The 24,995-nt window shown below is 44.0% G+C and overlaps 1 protein-coding gene and 1 pseudogene across 1 annotated transcript in view; one reads left to right on the plus strand and one right to left on the minus strand.

The window, feature by feature from the left end:
* TBCEL (tubulin folding cofactor E like) overlaps window positions 1-24,995 on the plus strand; it is a 233,275-nt gene that overhangs the window by 90,844 nt on the left and 117,436 nt on the right. The gene's annotated exons all lie outside the window — the stretch shown is intronic.
* LOC147731653 (metal transporter CNNM3-like) lies at window positions 19,551-20,750 on the minus strand (annotated as a pseudogene).

A 24,995-nucleotide genomic window follows, 5' to 3' on the forward strand; every position in this document is an offset into this window, starting at 1 on the left:
TCTCTTATTGGTAAACCCATTAAGGAGATTACTGACTCACATTCACTTGCCTGATCATCTATTATCAATGGTTCTTTCCTTGGCTATACTACCGATGTAGTTATAACCGGAGCTTTTGGACTAGCTTGCTTATCTCCATACAAAGGAACAACTGGGCTGATAGTTACTGGGATTGTCTATGCTTCGGGACTTGTATTTAATTGAAAGATTTTCAGAATTCACTTCTCTGTTTATTTAAAGCTTCTCTTTCTCTTTCTTGTAATACCCTTTCGATGGAGGTCTCATGTACCACTGGCGGAATTAAAGGAGGTTTTAAAAATGGGGCGTTCGGATTTACTGTACTTGGTTCCTCATTTTAAGGTAGTGGATTTTTCATTAATAAATCTTCCATATATTCATCATCTGAATCACCACTAGTCATTAAATGTTTGGTTTTCTCTGTCCTTTTACTTCCTGTGGGCTCTTCTAAAGTTAATACAGGATTTAACCCCTCCACTAACATGTTCTGTCTCCATTGTTTCATTTGTTTATCTTTGGATTCCCATGGAACTTTAGGGTAGGACTTACTCAATCCTTTGTCAATTCGGGGTCTGTCTCGCTCAAAAGCCTCAATCTCCCATTCTTCTAGTGCTTCATATTGCGTTAATCTAGGTCTAGGATGTAAATCATTCATTAACTCCTTAAATTTAACAAAATTCTGCCATTAAATGTGCCATCTAAGGGAAATGCCAAAATTCCTTCATCTTTAGTGTATTCCACCCAGTTCTCTAACCATACACAAGTGTGGTAACCCCTGTCAAACATCATAAATGATGTGGGAGTATTCGGTGGTGGAATAATAACTCCTTCTCTAGTTTTGATTGGTTTATCTTTTTTAAAGAAATTCTTAACTCTGTTTACAAGCAAAATTTTTCTCTCACTTCCGTACATTTTGTAAGGTCAGCCTCTTAGCATCTGTTCTCTAGGAAACCCTAAGTATCTTCTATCAGGTCGAGTTTCTGGATTAGTTGGATACCACATATATTTTGCAAAAATTCAAATCGTGCGATAATACTTAATTCTGTTTACTAAATGCCTCCAATACTCGTGCGTCTTTTATTGACCAATCAACAATACGGTTTCAAATAATTTCAACCAATGAGTGCGCGGCCTTTCTCGTGGGACGAGTTCCCACGCTCCTGTGCACACCCCTCCTTTACAATACCATCTCAGCTTACACGCCTGCTGTCTCGGCCAATACCAGCACGGCTCTGAGTGACGTCCGTGCAGTTCCGCAACTGACTCCCTCCTTCACAAGGTAATGCGAAAACTAAATTCTCTTATTTTAAAGTGCAATTCTATTATTCAACAACGTAAAAACATTTGTTACTGTACCCGAGTGACTTGAAAGGAAAGATATATTTCACTGCAAGTAAATCCCTTCCGTTTACTTTTCATATACTACGAGTAGATCCCTTCTGCCTACCCTTCACACAAGCATTAGAGAACCTGCTACTCCTTCGGTCTCATCCACTCCAGGATATATACTAAGATCAAACTTTCACCAGCGAACCCCTTTGCTATCAATCAAGCTCAGACGAACCTGCTACTCCTTCCGTGTGACCCTTTCTAAGTGATATCACAACAAAGGTTTTGCTAGAGAACTCTTTCCTATCATTTATTCACACATGCATACAGGAACCCTAAATAGTGCTTCCGCTTTACCTAACCATGCACTAACTTCATACAGGTAAGTGACCTCACTGTGATGTGGCTTCCATTTGCCACCCGCTATTCGGCACCCAGGGATTCCAAACAAACATATAACCGGTACGAACGATTTTGGTTAGTACATAAAATTCAATATAGCAGCATCAAAATCAATAAAATTTCAAAACATTTCAAATATCACATTTGATCAATGGACATAATCTCATAACCAACTAACTAACTACCTTTTTTTAACTAATCCCTAACCATAACTCTGTTACCAAAGAAATATACTGATAGAGCGCGCAGGTCACCCAAATATAAATTTTACCAATACTCACCTGGGCCCATAATTCAATTATACATTTTATTCAATCAGGTAACCTTCGCTCTACTATCAGTTTATTTTATAACACTAGGTCCTATACCATTGATTTACCAATCCTTGTCACTGGTACCTGTAAACCTCTTGGATCAGGGAGTTAGATTAAATTAGGTAGCCAATAACATTTGCAATCATATAATAACCACAGACTCGGAAATTTTTTAAATATCTAATCATAATCAAAGGTCATGATCCACAGATTAGAAGCAATAAGACTATCAATAATCAAAATCAGAAATAGTGTATAACTGTGCAAAAGATATATTATGCCAATCATTTAGCAAAAGAATAACGGGAAGGTAAGAATAAGGAACAAGCTATTTAATTAATCAGAAGTCACATAATTTTCTAAGGGTGGGTAAAGAATAAGGAACATACTAAAACAACATAGCTTTCGCAATTATCAACAGTTGGGGAAAAAGGAACACAATATGCAATAACGAAACCAAATTTTTGCATATAACTATAGGAAAGGTAAAAATGGAACACGCTATTAAATCAAATAACCACGTTTAATTACTTTAAAGGGAGGGTGAAGAAAAAGGAAACCTTTATGCAATCATGAATAACCTTTTGGCATTTAACTACAAGGATGGTAAGAAAAATGGAACATACTATTAATTCAGTAAACACGACTTTATCATTTATCCAAGGAAGGGTACGAAAAGGAACATATGCAATCAAAGCTTTAGCACCTTAGGGATGGTAAAGAAAAGGACGCAAATTATACTGACAATTATCCACACGGATTTATATTTACCTAGAATGGTGTGAAGACCAACCCTGGCCATGGGTCAGTTGAAAGGACAGAAGAACCCCAAAGGTTGCAGTGCCAGTAGGCCAGCAGGTGCAGATCAGAAATCAGGACAGGAAACCCCAGATTTGGATCAGGACCGGACCACCAAAGGTTAAGACCAGCCCCCGCAGTTCAGTTGCAACGCCTGCGCTACTTCCTCTCTGCAAGGAATCAGCCAAAACCCTGATTGGGTTACAGCATTCACCAGCAAAGTGCTTCACCAGCACTTCAGCTTCCCAGAACCCCAAATGGGTCAGCAAATCCTCTGACCGAGTGCTCTGCAGCCCTCTGCTCTTAATCACCTATTGAGGGCGTTGGGTCAGAGACAGGTCAGCTATTCGGACAAGTGGGACAAATTAACTAGCTAAGCCTACTCTAGTTATACTATTTTCCAGGTCAGTGTACCACCCCCCAATGTTGCAAGTGGGAGGATCCCCAATTTCGATTGGACAAAGGAGGAGGACAGGTCATCACACCACCTAAAATTTAGACTTTTACCGTCTCCTATTCAAATTTCATCTCCGCCCATTAAATTTCAGGTTCTCATGACGTTTTATTCCACCCAACAATGGATGTTCTATTGACCAAAACATTGTTTAACATTGTATAAACTTGGGATCAATAGGGAGCTTTCCCAGGAGCATCTTCTAGTCAGTCAGCTCCTTGGCTATAGTACAAAGGTCACTGTTCTCGAGACTTGAGAATTTCGGCTGCCTCAGTTTCAATAAAGATGGAGTACAAGGGTACAAGCCAGGCCAGTTTTCAAAGTGTAACAGGAAAGGGAAAAGAAACAGTTTTAGAACACAGAAATAAATGAATACACTGTATACCATGTATTTCTACACCATATCCATTAATTTATAATAGACTATAGCATTAGGATTAGGCAGAACGAACAGTTTAGCAAAAGCAGTAGTGCAAGCTTCTCGCATGTGAGCACACAGAGCAGCCATATAACCACTAGTGCGCAGAAGCAACAGTTTCCCTCCAAAGCTGCGAGTACGTCATATCACGTGAGCATGACAGACGCATGTGCAGTAGAAAATCCCGCTTAGCAGCAGCCATTTAAAATGCAAGCATATTATGGTTAGTAAACACATCAGCAAGCTTCACTCGGACCCCCGATATCAATGTAAAAGGTGTAAAATTAGTAAAACAAACATGTTGGTTACATAGTTAACGTTATTCGAGGTTCATGAGTACAAGCAAGTCGCTTCTCGTGCGAATCCTTGCTCCATCAATATGTGAATTCATTTGGTGATGTAACTTCAGTTCCCAATGTAAAGTGGTTATGAAAATCATAGTCTCACCCCTAGGCACCATGGTACCCTTATTGGCAGCCAGAGCAGAAAAGTATTAAACTGAATGAGTATTCAGTCGGAGCGTTCGGTTTAACCTGCAATGGCGCGATGGACAGTTGGCCTAACATTGATTTTCGCATCCTTTGGTCCTCACCTCTAGTAATGAGAAGATGCTCATCTGCAGCTATTGTGATCGAATCTTGCATTGTTGCTGCCCATGCTGTTCGTGTGAGGGAAGCTTAAGTTGATGCTTTTTTAACTGTTCTTGTTTGTTGTCTGAGGGAAGCTTGCAAAACTGTTGCCAAAACAACACATCTTTATGTGTGGAGGACATCAAAGGAGTGAAATGGGACAATTAAAATGTTAAGATCAAATATACAGAAATACATAGACTTTTATGTCTAGGCTCATGTGTAATATGCAAGTCAATTGCTGCACTACATGTCAGATTAGTGGGCTAATAGACTGCAGAGATGGGGTGGAACCTGCATGTCTCAAATTCTAATGACAGCCTGTAAACTTAATGGTTATTTGCACCTAGTGCAGATATCTGTATATATCATTCTTTCCTTAGATTTTGGTCCTAATGAGAAGGTGTCAGTGTGTTAATGCACTAAGTGCAGTGATTTTTGTGTGGCGTAATAACCACAGGATCCAAACATAGTATACAGAATAGTGGGTTCATTACTCTTCAACAGAGATCTTTGAGAACCCATGCGCCATAGGTTCAAGTCTTATTGAGATCTGTTATGTTTTGTAATTAAAAATGGTACGCTTCTCATATTTTACAGGTGCTTGAATGCCAACCAGTGGCATAACGAAACTTGAGGGGGCCCCTGCAAAGTACATGTAGGGGCCTACCACGCTGTGGAACCATTTAGGAGCTCTCGGCCCGGGGCCGGCCACTCCTACGCAGTGCTGGAGGGGGCCCTCTGGAGCTTGGGTCCCACCACACCACTGGGTGTGAGAGGGCTATTGTTTTGTCACTGGTTAGAGGATAGGTGAATGAGGGGGTCTGGTAGCTCAGTGGACTAATCTGTCAACTGTAGGGGCATGTGTTTCACCTCATACTCACAGATTCAAATCGTAGCAGGTCCACTCAGACTTTCATCCTTCTGGTGTCGATAAAATGAATACCATTGAATGGGTATTAATAAACATCTGTAATTCAATGCCAAGATACCCTTCTTCTTGAACGTGTATTTTACAAATAGATATGTTATATGAGAGGATAGATACATGGGTGGATGAAAGGATGGCAGAGTAAAGGGACATTTTTGAGGATGGATGGATGGCAGAGTTAATGGAAATCTGAGGAAGGGTGATTAGATGGTGGAGTAAATGAAAATCTTAGAGGATGGATGTATGGATAAAATGGCCAATGGATGGAATGGTGAACGATTGAACATTGGATGAAATAATGAATGGATGACAGAATGTAAAGGTGAAATGATTGATAGCAGAAGGTGTATGGGAGGAAGAAAGGATGAATGAACAGTTGCGTGGATGGAAGAGACAGAGGAGCACTTCTAGGGTGTTTTGGACTCACTTGCTTGGTGCAGTCAGAGCTTTCGTTCAAAGTGGTAGGATATTCTAATTTTCTGGCTACTCCGTTACACACAGGCATGCCTCTCACTCTGCATTTACCCAGCTGTTCCTCTTCCCATGCATTCAGACTGACGTGCCTCTCACCCTGCATTCACATTCACACACTCCCCCTGAACTCACATGACTCACCCTCTACTTAAGCGAGCACACCTCCCACTTTGCACTCACGTGAGCACACCACTCAACCAATACTCACACAGGCACACCACTCACCCTGCACACACACACTGACGTGACTCACTCTCTGCTCACATAGGCACCCCTCTCACTCTGCACTCACATGGGTAGACCACTACTCACTCACAGAGGCACACCCCTCCTTGTGGACTCACATGGGAACATCCTCCCCCGTGCACTCACCAAGGTTTATCTGTCATTGTGCATTTACAAGAGCTCAAATATCCCCCTGCATTCTCCTTGATGCCCATGCATTTACAAGAGCTCAGATCTCACCATGCACTCACATAGGCTCACCTCTCACCATGCACTGTCACACACTCACCTTTTCCCAAGCACTGATATAGGTACGCCTCTTACCCTTCATCCACACAGACTACTCTTGCACATAGGCATGCCACTTACCCTGCATGAACCTCAGCTCATGTCTCAACTGGCACTCACAGAGGCACACCCTGCATTCACAAGGTCTGTAGTGCATCAACAGAGGCCCCCCTTTCACACTATTCACACGGCTCAGCTGTCATTCTGCTCTCACATGGGCTCAAACTTCACTCGGCGCTCAGACAGGTATATCCAGGGCTTTTGGTGGTTCTCGTCTCACCGGTGCTGAGCACCGGCAGTTTTTCAAAGAAAGCCTCGAAATGGGTCTCTGTCGTGTTCTGGCCTGGGGCAGGCGGGCTGCAGTGACAGCAGGCACATCTATGTGTGCGTGCTCACACTGCTCACTTCTCACAAGTGGAGAAGTTATGGCTGGGTGCTTTAAGTGGGATGAAAAAACTGGTGGGTCTCTCAAAGGGGCTTGGGCAATGTAATGTAACACGTATGCTAAAAATCTGTTCTTAGCATAGTGTGTCGCCCGACTTGTATTTTGCTGTGTCTGTCGTTGCATCCAGATATGACACAACAAGTAACATCATACCTACAACAAGTCAGGCCTATTGCCTTTGTCAGTGTTTGTTAGTTGCTTAAGATAAATAAGCAACAATATCGCAGGGGGAACCCATTAAACCAAGAGGCATCTGGAATAAAACGCTAAATACACAAATGATGCCTATGTTATTATTTGGCAGTAATTCTTTAGGAGGACCGATACCATTAATTATCTATCCTTAGAGCTATTCTACTCAATGAACTAAATCAATCTAGAAATATGGTTTTACCCTCATTCATCTAATTTCCATCAATAAAATTCAATAAATAAAAAAACAAAGAACAAAAGTTGGTTTGCAAAATTCATTTAGTAAACCATATCTTTTTTATAAAGAAAATCAATTCTCTTTTTTCTTATTCTTCTCTTAACACATATATATATGCACACATTTAACATGTATGTCTATGCATATCTACAATATCTATATACATAGAAACACAAGCAAATGGAAAAACATGACAGTGAAACATTATCTTGAACCTTTTTGGTGGTTCTTATGCCCAATTATTCGAAAAAGGAAATTATGGCAATTAATTACAAAACCTCATTCCTTATACTTAGATCACCACATCCACATATGATAGAGCATTTGAAGGTACAATCCTTTATCCTTCTTTTATATTTTAGCTCCTATCCAATGTTTTTTTTATATCTTCCACATTCTATGGTGGTGCCTTTGCAACAAGAGTCGACGCGTTTCAGCCTTTCGTTAATTCAGGCATCTTCAGGACTTTGGGCAACAAAAACACTCTTCCTGCATCCATGTACAGTCAGGAATACCTTATATTCCTCTGTCCGACATCATGCCGGCCCGCGAAGTGGAGTGCGGGACTTCTTATTGTTCCATATGGCCAAAGACACAAATTCTCAGGGAAATCTGCGTCTTGTTTTATTCTCTCTGCAGCCACAATAACGCTGTGCTGGTTAACAGCGCACCGCGGCACACCCACAGCGCGACTCCGGAATTCAAAGGGACTCACAGTCTTGTTTCTTCATGCGCTTTCAGCCTCAATACCGCGGTGTGCGTGTAAAGGCAACAGATTTTTAGCATACGTCCTTTTACGAAAATAACAACCATTGACAAAGCCAATAGTCCAGACCTTTTGTAGGTATGATGTGACTTGTAACATATATCTGGATGCAATGACAGAAACAGCAAAATACAAGTCAGGCGGCACACTATGCTAAGCACAGATTTTTAAGCCACGCTATTAATTACATTGGACATGCTCCTTTGAGAGACCTCCCCAGTTTTATCATCCCACTTAAAGCCCTGGGTATATCAGTCACCCTCCGCTCAGACGATCTAATCTCTCACGCTGAAAACACAACTTCAGGTCTCACCATACACTCACAGTGCCACATATCTCAATCTGCACTCGCAGTCACACCTCTCACACTGCATTCAGTCACATCTCTCCGAGCGCTCACGTGCGCATACATGCCTCCACAGACTCTTCTGCCAGGTGGAAGAAAGGGTTTGGATCGTTGGTGTAGGTGGGACTTTCCATGCAGAGCTCAGGCTCGGAGCAGCTTCGCAATTCCAGAAAAAAAAGCACAGGAAGTGTTTGCAAATTTAGCAGAAAAACTATTCTGTTTGGTTTATGGAAAAAAAGTTGGACATCTTGCGTTGTGGCGAGTAGAGCGAGAGTGCATTAGCGTCTCGTTTCAGGCTTGCCATTGCTAACATAGTAGTTTCAGCTAAAACGAAGGATATCAATGTCTTTCTTGACATGTGACCTGCCTGCTACACAGTGGTTGAGTTGCAAAAAATAACTCGCCATGAGGCTACTTCGACGGAGGGCCCCATTGCGCTATGTGCTGATGGAGCCCCTCACACTTACACCAGTAGGGGCTGAGGGGGCCCCCTCCAGTCTGTGTAAACTGGGGCCCCCTGATGCCAACAATATATGCTTTGGAAAATAAAGCAAACATGTTATGTCTTAATTAAGTGTGCTTGTGGGGCAGAAATTTTATATGCGGTTACCTATAGTTGAGGCACAAATAATTAATTACAGGAAGTTTTACTCTTTTTATTCAGGCCCTTGCTCTGCTATACTGACCACAACCTCTGTGTTGCACTCAAGATCACATAACTCCAGCATTCGTGCCACTTCCACTCATTCCACGAAATCGCTAGGGACCACACCTTTATTCGCGGGGGAAATTACCCTGCTTTTTTATTGCTCCTTTTTAAAAATGACCATGTCTGATTTTCAACCGAGGCATCGGATGTGAAGCCCGTGATCAGTGTCGATACCTAGAGCACCCATAATGCCCTACTTGCAATAATTGACCTGGCAATGCCCCTCATCTACTTGCATTGGCGAGGCGCCAACCATCTAGCTAGGATTCAGTGTGTTTTTTTTTCTCTGTCCCCCATCTTTAGTGCTTGTTTTCCCCTGTATTCTCATCTGCGGCTTTGCTTGTTTCTTGTAGCACTTCATAAGAGTGCCTGTGTTTCCAGCTCCTCGCCCTCGGCCCCACAGTGCCATATTTTGCACGAAGGGATTACAAGGGGCAGGTGCTGGCTGGCACTAGGCACACTGGGCCAGCTGCAGCATTGAGAGCAGGTCTGCATGTGATGTGCCGAGGCAATGAAGAGAATGCAGGTGAGAATGCAGGTGAGCCTGCTAAGAAATAGATGCTGCTAGTGACAAAACGAAACCCAGTGGTTCAGGACTGTGCTGTGGTGCAACAACCAGGCTTTTGCGCTTGGCTGCCTGTGATCTGAAGTCGCATCAGTCACCCTTGTTATGTCCAAATGTCACCTAAAGAGCACAACTGCTGATTAGCCTGTTTCAGGGCTATGTGGTGTGCACGCCACTCAATGCAAGGCGTAGCACCTTATGGACATGGTTATCAGGTTACATGAAATGGCAGAGATACTTACCGATTTGTTTTCTTCCATTTTCAGTTTTTTTTTATTACTTATAGAAAAATGTTTAAAGAAAAAAACTTGTAAACCAAATCTCTTCCAAACGCGCTGGAATTTTGGCAAACCATGAAATCATCGAGGCCGAGTGAAGTAATGCTCTAATGTTTCACGCACAGGAACACACCATTTCCTCGAATAGTGGTGAGGGATGCCTTTGGCTCTGAAGTCTGCCACTTACACTCGAGACCTCATCTTCTCCACACTTGTTAGATATTTACTATAGGTAATTTCCCTTTTCTTGACATTTTCCTGTTTCACTGCATTAAGAATGCAAAATATTTAGGGGCAGGTGGGAAAATGGTTTGTGCCCCGCTTCATTATAATTTTTTTTCTTGGCATAATCTTTTGTTTTGGTGTGCTACTTAAAAACCCAGTCTATTTTTAAGAACTGTAAATAACCAATGTTACCATTACCCACTTTCTTAATGGGCACTGCACATCAACCGTTCAAGGCTGAAGGGCTGAGTTGACCCTCCTGGGACTCTAAACTGTTGCCTCAAAGTCATAGCAGATGTAAGTAGCGAGTGATTAATCTAAAAGGATGTGGCATTATTGCTAGAGCTGCCAACTTAGGAACTGGGAAACCAGGTTTGAGTCCTGGTGTCTGCTCAATATTATTTGATTCTGGGCAAATCACTTAATCACCCTGTGCCTATTAAAATGAATCAGACAGGTGTTCATGTAAAGCGCTCCCATACCTTTGGCCCAAGATTGCAATATATAAAACTGCCAAACAAGAACAAGCTGCCTTGTCACCATTACTACCACCAACACCAGCCCCCTAACCACAACCACTCTACCATAATCACTAACCTTATTTGCCAGTCCAATTTGGATCAGTAAATAGAACGAAAAAAAAAAGTTTTCACATAATTTGTTGGCGCGTGGGTGTGTCCTGCACACGTCTGCAAAATTACATGGCCTTTTTGGCGTAGCTCATAGTTTTCCTCTTTAGCCATGCTGTTCACCATCACTAAAAACTTTCAGCAAAGGTGATAGTTGCCAAAGGCAAGAACAATTGACTTTGCCAATGCTTGTTGGTAAACGCCAGCACTATTATGTGTATTTGTGAAGCACACCGCCTGTGAGGGTAATCTGCCGCTGAGTAGATGTGTGTGCCTAGCCCCGACTACAGTAGGTTGATTCATTGAAAAGCCAGGTCTTCACCTTCTTGTGGAATTCAAGAAAAGAGGAGGGTCTCTGATGTGGAGGAGGAGGCCACCCCACATTTTGGGAGCAATGCCAGAGAACGCCAGTCTTCCTGATCTAGTTCTGTGTATTTGTGGAATATGTGCGAGTAGGAGCCCTACAGAGCAAAGGTCTCTAGGTGGCTGTTGGAAGGAGATGCAAGTATGCAGGTAGATGGGGGCCTTAGTTGTGTAGTGTCTTGAATATGTGTGTGTGATGAGTTTGAAGTTAGCCTGTTTGTGTATCGGGAGCCAGTTGTGCTACCTGAGGTGTAGTGTAAGGCAAGTTCTGTGTGGAAGGTTGAAGATTATTCTAGCTGCCAAGCTCTGGATGTTTGTAATCTTCTAGTGAGTGCTTGGTGTTCCTGGCGTATGGAGTATTCCCTTAGTCCAACTTGCTGGTTACTAGGCCATGAGGGACAGTTTTTCTAGCATTGTGTGGGAACCATTTGAACACCTTCCTCGGCATCTTCAGGGTGTGGAAGCAGAATGCAGTGATGTCTTTGACTTGTGCGGTCATGTTCAGTTTGCTGTTGATGATTATTCCGAGGTTCCTGGCATGGGTGCTGGTTGTGGGTCTGAGTTTGGCCGGCCGCCAATAAAAGACACATGGTGAGTTGTTCTTGCAGAAGATCACTACTTTTGTCTTGAGGGTGTTGAGCTCAAGACAATTGACTTTCATGAAGTTATCAACTTTTGTCAAGCAGGTGGTGTTGTTTGAGATGGAGGGGGTCTTGACCAAGAGGGTGAGTATGAGCTGTGTGTCTGCATAGGAGAGGATGTTGATGTTGTGTGCATGGATGACATTTGCCAGAGGGATTATGTATGCGTTGAAGATTGTGGGACTGAGCGATGAACCTTGAAACACTCTGCAGATGAGTTTGAAGGCTTGAGAGTGGGTTTTTGGTTGCCACTCTAGTTCATGTGCCTGATGAGGATGGGGATGAACGACTGTGTTGATATTACCTTATTGTGTCTGTTGGTTCATTGTTGAGTTCTGAGCTCTTATCCTCACACTGTCTCCTTGAGAGGCCTGTGACCACATGCCCTTACTGCCCTGACAGTCAGAAAGGGTTGTACTTGGCTCATCTGCAGATTATAGCCATTGTAAGAAGGGCCCCAGGAACCACTAGCAATTGGTTTAACCATCATGGCGGGAGCCTAGTAACCCCTGCCTACTCTGCACAACACCTTTCCCCACCCAGTCCATACGAGGTTTGACAATCTCACTCCACTCTGCTCCCCTGGTTCCTTCTGAGCACTCCCGTTGTCTAAACGATCCTCTTATCTTTCTTCAGATTAATTTTCACACTCTTTTACTTACCTTGCCCTCTCCCTACAACTTCTCTGCTTCTCCACCAAGCCCTTTGTCTCTCCTAAGGCCCCCACCCAAATCTGGCCCATCTCTCTTCCTCGTAACGTTCACACCTTAGCTTCTGCCTCTCTACTTTTTCCTCACAGCCCCTCCCCGACACATCTCTCTATCTCCTCTCCCAGCACCTCGACTCAATCAAGCCCGTCTTCTGTTTGTCTCTCATCGGCAGTGTATTGGTTTTGGGCCAGCTTTAGTTCCTTTAATCTCATGGTTTATTAATTTCTCCCTCCTCCAACTAAGGGAGAAATTAGAGCATGCGAGTGGGACAAAACGCGAAAATGAACGAACTTGTTTGAATCAGTACGTACATTTTCACTGAAGGCCTGTGAGCTGAAAGCTAAAAATAAATAAAAAAAATCCTGTTGCTATTTGAACCAGGAACAGTAAATAGAATGATATGACGTGGGTAAAATCCAGAAACTGAAGTGTACCGAGTGTACTAAACCTCTTCAGACTCTATATCGTTTAAGCACCCTTTTTGTCAGGTGTTGGTGGCAGCACCTTAGAAGTACTCTGCTTTTAGCAGTCACGCTATGCTCTGTATGAAAAGGTCGGCACCAAAAATAGATTTTTTTTAGCTCTAGTGTGTCTGTTCTGGTTCATAGAGTTTTTTTCAGTTTAGTGTTTGTCGGTTTAGGAACCTGTTTATCCGCTTGCTCCTGCCCACGGGTGACAGACAGCGGGCTATTCACGGGCTTCTGTGGATGAAGTTGGCACAGTAACAGACGCGACATCTCCTTAAGACGCCAACATAGCAGAAGGAAGAAAAACTGTCATTACCTAGACAACCCAACTGCTCTGCCTGAGTGCATTCTGTACACGAACTGGCTTCCTTTTTGGTAAAAAAAGCGGGCCCGCGTGTTGCTTTAAAAAAAAATCAATATATGGCCTGTGATCTCTAAGGCACGAGGTCTCTGCCGCGCCAACAATTGCCACAATAAGTTCAGTTATAGGAAACCCTGAGCCAGCTGCCTGCACATGCCGTTTTCCAGACCTTCTAAAGATCATCCTTCTTTTCGGTGTCACTGGGAAACTGAAGGTTGTTGATGTTTTTGAGCAGAATGCAAGAATTCAGTAGGAATTGACATAACCTAACTACTGTCCCAGTACTGACCAATGAAGTGCGAGAATTGACTTGATGACTTTTGTGGCAGATTGCAGTGTCTTTTGGCTCATCACTTCCTCAGAGATGTGTAGTTTCCAGTATTAATAAGGAATGCCTTCTGTATTTAACCAAAATCCATAAACATAGGTTGCCTTACACTGCGAGTGACAGCATTTTTACAGCACCTAAATAAAACAAGCATTTGCAATGCAATTGGCCTCTCATTACCAAAAGTTTGAGATATTGGTGTTGCAAATAATATCATAGTGTAGAGCGGTGCAGAGTGGAGTGGTGCAGATAGATTACAATGGTATGGAGTATTGTGGCATAAAGTGCAGGTCATAGATTGTTTCAGAGTAGAGTGAAGTAGCATAGAGTGAAGTGGTGCAGGGTAGAGTGCAGTGGCATAGAGTGCAGTGGAGCAGAGTAGATTAGAGTAGCATAGAGAGGATTGGAATAGAGTACACTGGTGCAGAATGGAGTGGTACAGATTAGAGTGCAGTGTTGCAGAGTGGAGTGGCATAGAGTGGAGTGGTGCACAGTAAAGTGGAGAGGCCTAGAATGGAATGGTGTAGCGTGCTTGTGCTTGGAGTGATGTACAGTGGAATGGAGGGCATTGGCATAGAGTAGAGTGGTGCAGATTAGAGTGGTGCAAAGTGGAGTGAAGGGGCTTGGAGTGGTGTAGATTGGAAAACCGAAATCGAACCCTGGTGAAAGGATAGGGTCACTGGAGGTACAAACTCTAGCTGGACACTCTGAAACAAATTAAGTCAGGATCCAATCATATGTGACTTACAAACAACAAAGTGCAAGCCCGCTGTTGGTCACGAGGCACCCAGGCCTCGAGGCACGAGAGGAGCGGCTGGAGGAGGGGCCACACAGAGGATGGCGCCTGCTAGCTGTGGTGCGCGGCAGAACAAGAAGCTATTGTACTGACCATCTCTTGACAGGGCACAGTCACAGTCGGAGGTGTGCCGTGAGCCCGTTTAAGACTGCTGTATTGCGAGGGCTGGCCGCCTCTGCCTCAGACGACTTCCCGCCGGAGACGTTGGCCCAGTGCAAGGTAATGTTTGTTATATACAAGGGAACCCCATGCAGTTGAACCTGGGGTGGAAAGATAATTTTATAGAACAATGGTTCGGAGTAGGCCTTATGTGGTCCTTAAAGGAAAACAGGGTAACAGCGAGTATTTAATAAATCGCTAGGGAGCATTGGTAGTAGGAAAAATGAGTTATTTATTTTTACTCTTTTCTTATATCAAAACACAAAATATTAAAAAATATATATACACTGTATTTCAGGTGCTCAGGTGAGTAGTACGGTGCAGGACGTGACATAAGTGAACAAAGTGAACGAACTGTCACACTCAACAAGGATAAACACACACAACAATTATCTACAATGATACACGTGAAATTCCTTGGGTAGGTCGACGGCGTTTCGATCTATATTATTTTAGATCTTCATCAGGACAGTTGAGCCTCCTGAAACTACAGAAATTTCGATTATACTCTCTTTCTTATATGTATTTTACTGGTTTTCCTACAATTTTAAGTATAGCATTGTTTTTGGTGCTCCCAGAGAAAATTAAAAATAAAATTAAACATAACAATGAATTCTCAAGCATGCACATGTTCAAGTTAACAAGCATGCATTTGCGAGATGGAATAGTTGGGGGGCTCCCAGTTAAATTGCCTAAAGTACTGCGTGATCAGGCATTCCACGCATGCACTCAGCCAAGACACTAACCAGGAACACATGCGTAGAGCAACCCCCACCGCGCATGCTCGGCCCGGACACGCTTCCTTGTCTGCGCGCGCACCGCCCCCGGCACGCTTGTAATGGAGTCCGGGACGCTCACTCAGTTGTGAGCTGCTAGGAAGAGGTACTCTGACCCCCCGCCTGCTGCACCGTCCTGATAAAATTAAGTAAGTGAATCACCCACCCCCTAGCTACTCGGTCATCGCGCTAACATTATTAGACTTGTATTCACCGCGCTTTAACCGGTAACGTTCTTTTAGTTTTCAGGCTTCTACAAAAGCGACGAATGCGCTGTGTCAAAAAAACCCCGATTAATTACGTAAGTGTATCGCCGATACAGTGGCAGCCACCACCTGTATCTTTAACTAAACTTAACCATTTACTGAACAGCCTTGTCTTTTAGTTTCAGACAATTTTTCCTACCATAGCGACGAACGCGCCTTGGCAGCGATTTTGATTATGTATTAAAACCCAATTTTCAGTAAGTAATAAAAAATCCCCCCTCTACTCGAAAAAAGACTATGAACACTCATAGAGCTCTAATAACTTTTATTCCTCTGGTTTTATTTCTCCATAAATCCAAGTAATTTCCACGCACTGGAAGAAACAGCTACCACCAGAATCCCCAAGTAGAGCTTGGAATCTAACTTAATTTAATGTGAGTCTTCGGTTTATAAATAACTATGGCTATTCCTTAGCCTCTCCTCTAGCGATAATCTATTGAATATTCACAGCTACTGAGCCCTAACCACGCTCATTACACTACCTACAGATTCCTTGAAAAGCTGCGACATGCGCCCAGCTGCTCTGCACAAGTGACCATCCTTGCCCTTTCCCTTGGCAAGGTATAGGAAGCATATTAATTTATAACATCCATTCGCTTTACATGCATGTGCGCATCACCTAAGCCCTAAAAAGCGCAGCGCACCTGGGTGAAATTAGATCATCAGCCCCCCAACTATTCCATCTCGCAAATGCATGCTTGTTAATTTGAACATGTGCATGCTTGAGAATTCATTGTTATGTTTAATTTTATTTTTAATTTTCTCTGGGAGCACCAAAAACAATGCTATACTTAAAATTGTAGGAAAACCAGTAAAATACATATAAGAAAGAGAGTATAATCGAAATTTCTGTAGTTTCAGGAGGCTCAACTGTCCTGATGAAGATCTAAAATAATATAGATCGAAACGCCGTCGACCTACCCAAGGAATTTCACGTGTATCATTGTAGATAATTGTTGTGTGTGTTTATCCTTGTTGAGTGTGACAGTTCGTTCACTTTGTTCACTTATGTCACGTCCTGCACCGTACTACTCACCTGAGCACCTGAAATACAGTGTATATATATTTTTTAATATTTTGTGTTTTGATATAAGAAAAGAGTAAAAATAAATAACTCATTTTTCCTACTACCAATGCTCCCTAGCGATTTATTAAATACTCGCTGTTACCCTGTTTTCCTTTAAGGACCACATAAGGCCTACTCCGAACCATTGTTCTATAAAATTACCAGTGCAAGGTAAAGCACCGGCTGGATCCTGAGTGGGGGAGCCAACATCGCTCTGCCCCCCCCTCCCCCGGCTGGGGGATGTGTTTCGGCTGTTTTGTTGGAGCTGGGACAGCTCTTGTTCACATCGGGGGAAAATAGCTGCGCTTAATTGCGGGACCCGGGGAGAGGAGGTACGAGCCCACATCAGCAACACCCCCCACAGGAGCTTGAAAGGCGGTTTGGCGGGCTTGGATAGGGGGCAGTAGTGGTTGAACATTGCTTTTCCACAACCACTTGGGGGACGCACAGGCTAACGCACCGGAGTGAAGCGGCTGCATTTACTGGCGGCCCACTAGACGCACATGGCAATTCTCTTCCCCTCTGGCTCCGGCATAACGGGAAGGACAGTCGGACAGCTGCCACCTCCCCTCCTTGTTGTGACTGTTTTGCGTCTGAGGGGGTGAACAGACCCTAATCCTTGGAGACCTGAGATAATCCTTTTGGATGCCCTGAGATCTACACATTGGAATTGGCGGGGGCTGCTGCCGAATATTGCAGATGTGCCTCATGTAGGCTAAGCTCCACTTGACATAATACTGGCACAGCAGGGAGACTTGCGCTGTTGACCACTATTTATCTGTGGCCATCAGGGGACAGAGGAGGACGGGACGGGCCACCCTCCTTGTCTTTGCCACAAAAGGAGGTAAAGAGAACAAATTAACCACCAGTGATTATTTTTATGCTCATCTGGGACTACCATAAGGGACTCTACATTGTCTAGCAAGGTTCTTTCTTGGTGTGTTGTGGCCCTTGTCCTAAATATAAAAAAGCCTGATACACCATGGCTTGTCTTGGGGTCCCCAATAATACTAACTCTCAGAGGGAATTGGTTACGGGGACTTTTGACCACTACTTAAATAGGGCAACTTCGACCATCGATTATGAATTAGAAAGAACCGAACGACATCTCTCTTCAGATATAACACCTAGTAAGCGATCCCCTTTACAAACAGTTGACGCAGCACAAAACTCTTCTTTTTGGGAGGAATTAAACAAGATTGTTAATGCCATGTACGCTCCTGTGGGATCGGGACGTGGACAAATTAGCGTGCCAACCTGCCCTACAGTAAACACAATTCCCCAGTCTAGTACACCATCTGAATTAAATGAAAGTCTCCTCGATACTCCTCTCTTATTTTCACCTAAAGATAACATGCAACCGACACTGCTCCTTCAGGTCCCTTCTGCCAAAAGAAAGCGAAATGGGGCTAAACATTCGAGGAGCTCAACAAAACATCACAAATTGTATTCAAGCCCCCCATCGGTTATTACCACTACCCCTAAGGCACCCAAGATATATTCAATACTGGAAACCCCTGCACTTTCTCCACAGGCAACCCTATTAATCCAGATCGAACTCCTGGTTAAATCTGTAATATCCCCGCTGATAAAAAAAAATGAACAGCTTAGGGGAAAGGCTCACGGGTATAGAAGAAACGATTAAGGCAAATTCGACACTCATAAAAAGCATGGTAGGGCTTAAGCAATCACAGCCATTAGCTGTCACCGAAGCGTCCAAAGCTACTGCACATACTAATTCTGTCCAAAATCAACCACTAGTCCCACGTATGCCATCTTCAAATAATCAGAAAGCAACCACAAAATCTGTAATAGTACGAAAATAAGGAACCCATATTCCATGAGGGGACAGTTGCTAACCAAGGCAATATACCAAGAAAAAGTCACCATATACACTTACCACCGGAGGCCGCTCCTTTTGTGTGCGTCCTCTCGGGAGTGCCTGTACTTACAAAAGGAAAAACCGAAAGGCAACAGGAACTAAAAAACAAGGTATTGTGCTGGTTAACAAAAAATAGACCCCTGCCATCTAACATCGACGGAAGAATATTAAATGTTAGAAGGGTGGGCTGGCTAGGACCCCTCCCAAAGGATATAACCGGAGACTTGATTTTAGTACATTTTAGAGATGAACATGTTGTCCCTTACCTTCAAGCTTGGCAGCCACAAATAGGAGACGGCCCTATTGTAACTTGGGAACTGCGTGACTTTTACCCCAGTACATCATACCTCCCACCATTAAGATCAAATGCAGAGATTAACTACCTGATGGGCAGTAGAGGCCTTGCATTGAGTGGTTATAACATTCCTATTTCCAACCGCTTTGATTTACTTTCTGGTTTAGATCAGTGGGATCGAATGTATATGGACATTATCCCTTAGGAACTCCATTATTTTGTGCCTAATATGTAAGGAACTATAACTACAACCTATGTTACCTAGTCCTTTTAGACCCAAAGAGTTTTTATACAATTTTATCTGTTGTTACAGTTCTAGCACCTTTTATGATTTTATATTGTGTAAGCCAACTACCTTGGATGTTTTGTAACAGTTTGCTCAGAAGGAAAATATGTCACTTTTAGGAAATCTTTTGTAAAAACTTTAGTGTATATGTAATTCTATGCTATATGCTTTTATGGTTATATCTATAACCGAATAAAGTACTTTGAACTGGTAAACAATGGACCAAATGCATTCCCAGTGAAGCTTTCTGAATGTCCCCAAGAAGTCTTTAGCAAATCAGACAGCTGTGCTATTTGGTAGGTTACGAACTAAAAATGGGGTGGGTAGTAGTGTTGTGTAGGCACAGAAACTTTAGCTTGCAAAACAACTAATGTGCTGGCCATTGCAAAGGTACAGCAAGACCTAAATAGCATCCAGTGCTCTCAAACACCAAACCCTGCTGTAAGCAAATCTTGGTGATCAATGTGCGGGATTACAAGACCTAGACTTTGGCCTCACCTCTCTTGAACTCCTCCAGCACGGTATCGAGCTTGGTGACTTTAAACATAAAAGTGCAGTGGATGGTTGTAGAACTTGGTGATGGCGCTGAGGGTCGTTTAGTCATCGGGTCCACTGTTCCAAGGTCCTCGACATAGAGAATGTCCACAATTTTTTAGTTCTTTTACTCATAGACAGGGATGCAAGTATAGCCGCTCTGCAAGATCTGTGACATGGTGCTAAAGTCACGCATGGCACTAAGCAATAAGCAGTCCTGCCCCGGCATCAGGGTGCCCTTCACAGTAATATTCCTCAGAGCATCTTTGCTGAACTCCTCCTGCACAATCTCGTTGTAAGACTCACCATTGTGCATCATGTCCACCACTTTGTCTGACAGCAGGCATGGACTGATATTGTGATGGAAGGCCAGATTCAGCAGTTTGCCAAGTTGGGAAAGTAACGACCATACACAAATGTCAGCCAGAGGGTGCAGATGCTCAGCTCCATGCCCCAGTGTGAAGCAAGAGCTGCTGTATCCAGCTCACCTGGCAACAAGAGACAGCCCACTGCCAAAAAAATGGCAGGCCCTGGTAAACCCAGTGCCAGGTACAGCAGGACATCAGCTGCTGCATTGGCCACTACTGCCAGGATTGATGTGGCAACGAGGGCCACAGTGCCACATCTTTGCAGTCGCTCCAGTCACTTTACATTGAAACGCTCTTTCTAGGATCCACATTAGTGCAGTACATGCAGCTCTACTAGTTCTAAGCCTAAGGAGCTAAGCTGCAAGCCATGTGCAAGGCTTCTGCCTGAGCTGCCAGGACACCTAGGAGCCAAGGTGGAGTACTTGGAGCCAACTTACCATCAACTACCACCACAGCACCAGCAAAGGTATCCCAAGGCTGGTCCAAAGCTGCCCTTGGGCAAATGTGATCTAGCCATGCAGGAGCCCCTTCTGGGACAGCCGCAGTCACCAGTCCCCAATACCCTCCCCATTTCTGTGGTTCCAGCTGCAATAGCCCCTCATCTTGGGGCCCCAGTCCCCGGCAAGCTGCTGAGAAACCCAGCCAGGCCCAGGACGCATTAAGTAGTCTCTTTCCATTAAGGCGAAGCCTGAAGGAGCACCCAGGGGCACACAGATGACACCCCCAATGAAGGATGCACTTTGGAGATCTTCGAGTCGCAAGCCCAGCAGTGCAGGGGGCGGGGCCGTGTTATAGGGAAGTTATGCGTCCGCCATTATTGAAGCTCAAAAGCAAGTAAAACAAGGGGCATCACGACCCTTGCCCAGGGGTCCACACATGCTGTGGCTAGTACGGCTCATTCACCTGCATTGACAATCAACCCACTTGTGAAATGAAGCGCAAACTGGAGGAAGGCCTGACAATCTGCTATGGAGCTGACCTCTGACAGTTATGTTTCACCATTTCCTGTCTGCAGGTAGGGTTCATGTTATGTGGAGCTGTAAATCAGGTAAAGTGAGATAGAGAGTGAAATGAGGAATAACCTACAGGCCACACTACACTGTCTTCCTCAACTCAGCAGAAAGGTCCTGGTTAATAATCGCGGCACCAAGTAAAGAAATAGAAAAAAAAATCAATTTCTTTACCTTTAGTATAATCGCGGCACCCGTGCTTAATTTTAATGTTATAAGTAAAGCGCGGGTGCCGCGATTATACCAAAAGTGAAGGAATAGAAAAAAAACTGCTATTTCTTTACCTCTGGTACATTGCGGCACCCTCGCTTTACTTTTAATGTTATAAGTAAAGTGCTGGTGCCGCGATTATACCAACAGTAAAGAAATAGATGTTTTTTTCTATTCCTTTACTTTTGGTACATAGCTGCCAAGGTTTCAGAATGCTTAAGTGTGACATGTTGATAGTTTCAATGTACTTATGAGTGACATTCAACGACCATGAGTGACATTTTCTAGTGACCAAAATCATGCAATGATATCCACGGAAATGGAAAAATATCAGAACTAACACTGATTTGACCAACGGGAAACTGAAACTCTGCAGCAGGTGCGTTTAATCCCATTATCTCTAAATAATCTCCACCCAAAACTCAGTGCCAGGTGCTGTTGAAACACAAGTAATAAAGGGATCTCTGTCACAATAGTAGCAACCCACTGAGCTATGCACATAAAATTCAGTGTAAATGATGGCAGACTATCTTTGCAGCAGGCATATTAACCCTCTGTGCTGCTTTATGGTGAGACTTAAAACTGCCAGAAGACATAGCTACGACCTCTTTCCGGTGGAAACATTAATATACAGGCTTTTTCCCTCGAGGTGCACAAAGGAAAAGTGTATCCATTTGCCAGCCACTATGCCCTGCTGGAGGCCCCCCTCTTGTAACATTTTAAATTTGAGCTGCGGTTGGTTATTACATTTATTTGCTTCTTACCGGAGACTCCGAGATCAGAATCATCCAAAATGCAATCACTGTGAAAGAGAGGAGCTGCTGGCGTGTCACTGTGGAGATATTTAGCCTTTCTTTTCTCAAGAGTCAGAGAGCGAGCCATGTTGCTCTGCCTAGGCCTGTGGCACCTGCTCTCACTGTGAGACTCACGCTGGTGTGGCGAGTACGGGGCATAGTTGAGGTCAGGAGGAAGTGAGCAGGTGCTCGATTTTCAAACACCGGCTTCCTCCTTTAACTCTGGGCCAGGTAGGGCACGAGGATGAACAATAGCAATTAACAAACTTACTCCTGGGGGCCCGGCCGGCGCGCAGGAGACTGCACATCCTGCCACCGTATCATGCGCCGGACGGGGAGTTCAGTTGCAAACGACGGAAGTGAACACCGGACACAGCTCCTCCCTAAAACACCAAACACAGTATGTGTTGGCTCCGTGGGGGATAAAACAAGACCTGGAGGGGGGCTGTGAGCCGACCTGCCTCAGAGAGGTGACTCCAGCGCCTGGCTGAATCCGGAGCGCCTAATAAAAGCGGTCACTGACTGGGGGTGGCGCCTGTTCAAAGTTGCCAAAACACTTGCATGCCAACCCCCAGATAAGCACGGCTACATGAGGCAGTCTTGTCAGCCGTAGAAGGTTCACACAGCCAGGCCAGAGGGGCTGCAGCCTCTGCTAATGCATAGTTGAGCCCAGCCCCACTGCTACATGAAGTACGCTAGAGAGGAAATGAAAGTCTGTCAGTCTCAGTAACTCCATTCTGGCAGAGTTCATTTTGCCAGCGGCTGTTGGTATAATCGCGGCTCCCGCGCTTTACTTTTAATGTTCTAAGTAAAGCGCGGGTGCCACGATTATACCAAAAGTAAAGAAATAGATTTTTTTCTATTTCTATACCTTTGGTATAATCGTGGCACCCGCGTTTTACTTATAACATCAAAAGTAAAGCGCAGGTGCAGCGCTTATACCAAAAGTAAGGAAAAAGGGCACGATCATTGCTCCTCCCACAGCCAATAGGCCGTGGGAGGAGCTATGCGCTCACCTCTGGCCAATTGCGTGCAGTCTTTTACAATAAGATACACGCAAAGGCCAATGGGGGAGCTGAAAAGGACACGCACGAGCGTGTGTGATTCCTAAATCAGCTCACATTCCCTGTTTTTCACCTCCAAAATGCCTTGCGCTGCACGTACACTGCCGCGCAGTGCACCGCTAGGCGCAAGGCCTAAATAGTTACAAATTAATTTATCATAATGTAGTTTAAACCATCATTACTCAGCTTCATTAAATTGGGAACAAGTCCAAGCTATCAATTTTTAGCTCGCAACTTACCAGACAGCACAGCTGTCTGGTTTGCTAAATACATGTTGGGGACATTCAGAAAATCATCTGTTGATTACCATTGGCTTTGTGACTTGTAACTCACAGTTTCTGGATTTCTATTTGCTGGCTTTATGTGCTTTAGCCTGTCCAGCTTGAGTTTGTCCCTCCCGTTGCCCAAACATTGTTTACTGTATTCTTCCACGAACTTGCTTTCTGTAAATAGGCTTTTAAGTCTTGTTCATATTTGCTGTGCATTCAAAGACAGAGGTCAGACGTCAGGCTGTGTCTCTGAGTGAGCTTGGTGTTTATTTTTCTTTCTCTGACTTCATAGTTAGAGGATTTATGTGACAATCATGCTGGCTAATGGGGAACTGCTTGAGGAAGGCTGTATAGATGTTCATATTTTTTTTCTAGCACACAACAAAATGTAACTGTCTGTAAATGACCAGTGCTGACTATCAAATCAATACATTGGGTGGATACATTTCCACACCTTATCATTTTTGCTCTGTATACTTTTATCAGTAAAACTGTATGTGTGTGTTAATGTAATTGCCATTTAATTGAAGATGTGTGATCTGTAATAGCAGTATGTTACCATACCATGCATATTCCATGTTACCCCACTCCACTCTACACTACGCCACTGCACTCTACTCAGCACCACTCCACACCACACTACGTAACTGCACTCTTCTTTCCAATACTCCACTCTACGCCGCTCTGCTCTACACCGCTCCACTCTATGCCAATGCACTCTACCTCACACTTCAATGCACCACTGCACTCTATGCCACCCTACTCTGTACTATTGCACTCGGTCACTGCACTCTACACCACTTTACTTGAAACCAATGCACTTTACGCCAATCTAGTCTGCACCAAATCACTCTGCGCCACTATACTGTACTCCACTCTGCTCTGCAACACTGTACTTCACACAACTGCTCTCAATGCCACTCTACTCTGCTCCACTGCACTCTATGCCACTCTACACCACTCTGCTCTGTGCCACTGCACTCTACTCAGCTATACACCACCTCACTCTAGGACCGTATACTCTGCAACACTGCACTCTACGCCACTGAACTCTAGGATAATCCACTCTAAGCCACTCTGATCTACTCTGCACCACTGCACACTACAACACTTTACTCTACTCTGAAACAATCTACTCTGCCACTGCAGTCCATGCCACTCTTTTACTCTGACCCACTCCACACTACACCACTCTATGCCACCGTACTCTACCCCAGTGCACTCTACACCACTTTACTCAAAAACAATACACTCTACGCCTTTACAATCTATGGCAATCTACGCCAATCTACTTTGAACCACTGCACTGTACGCCACTATAATCTACTCTGTCATTGCACTCTGTAACTTTACTCTGCATCACTGTATGCCTCTGCACTCTACACCAATGCACTCTATGCCACTCTACTCTACACCACTGCACTCTACAGCATTCTACTCTGCAGCACTGCGCTTTCTGCCACGAAACTTTCTGCCAGTGTACTCTGCACCTCTCTACTCTGCGCAATTCTACTGTATGGCACTGTACTCTGCACGATGCCACTCTTAAGCACTCTATGCCACTCTAATCTACTGTGTATCACTCTACTATTTGCCAGTGTACTCTACCCCACTCTACTCTGCACTACGGAACTATTCCAACTGCACTCTACACCAGTCAACACCACTCCACTCTGC

This window comes from Lissotriton vulgaris, chromosome 2_1, assembly GCF_964263255.1.
Source record: "Lissotriton vulgaris chromosome 2_1, aLisVul1.2, whole genome shotgun sequence".
In the NCBI taxonomy this organism is placed as follows: domain Eukaryota; kingdom Metazoa; phylum Chordata; class Amphibia; order Caudata; family Salamandridae; genus Lissotriton; species Lissotriton vulgaris.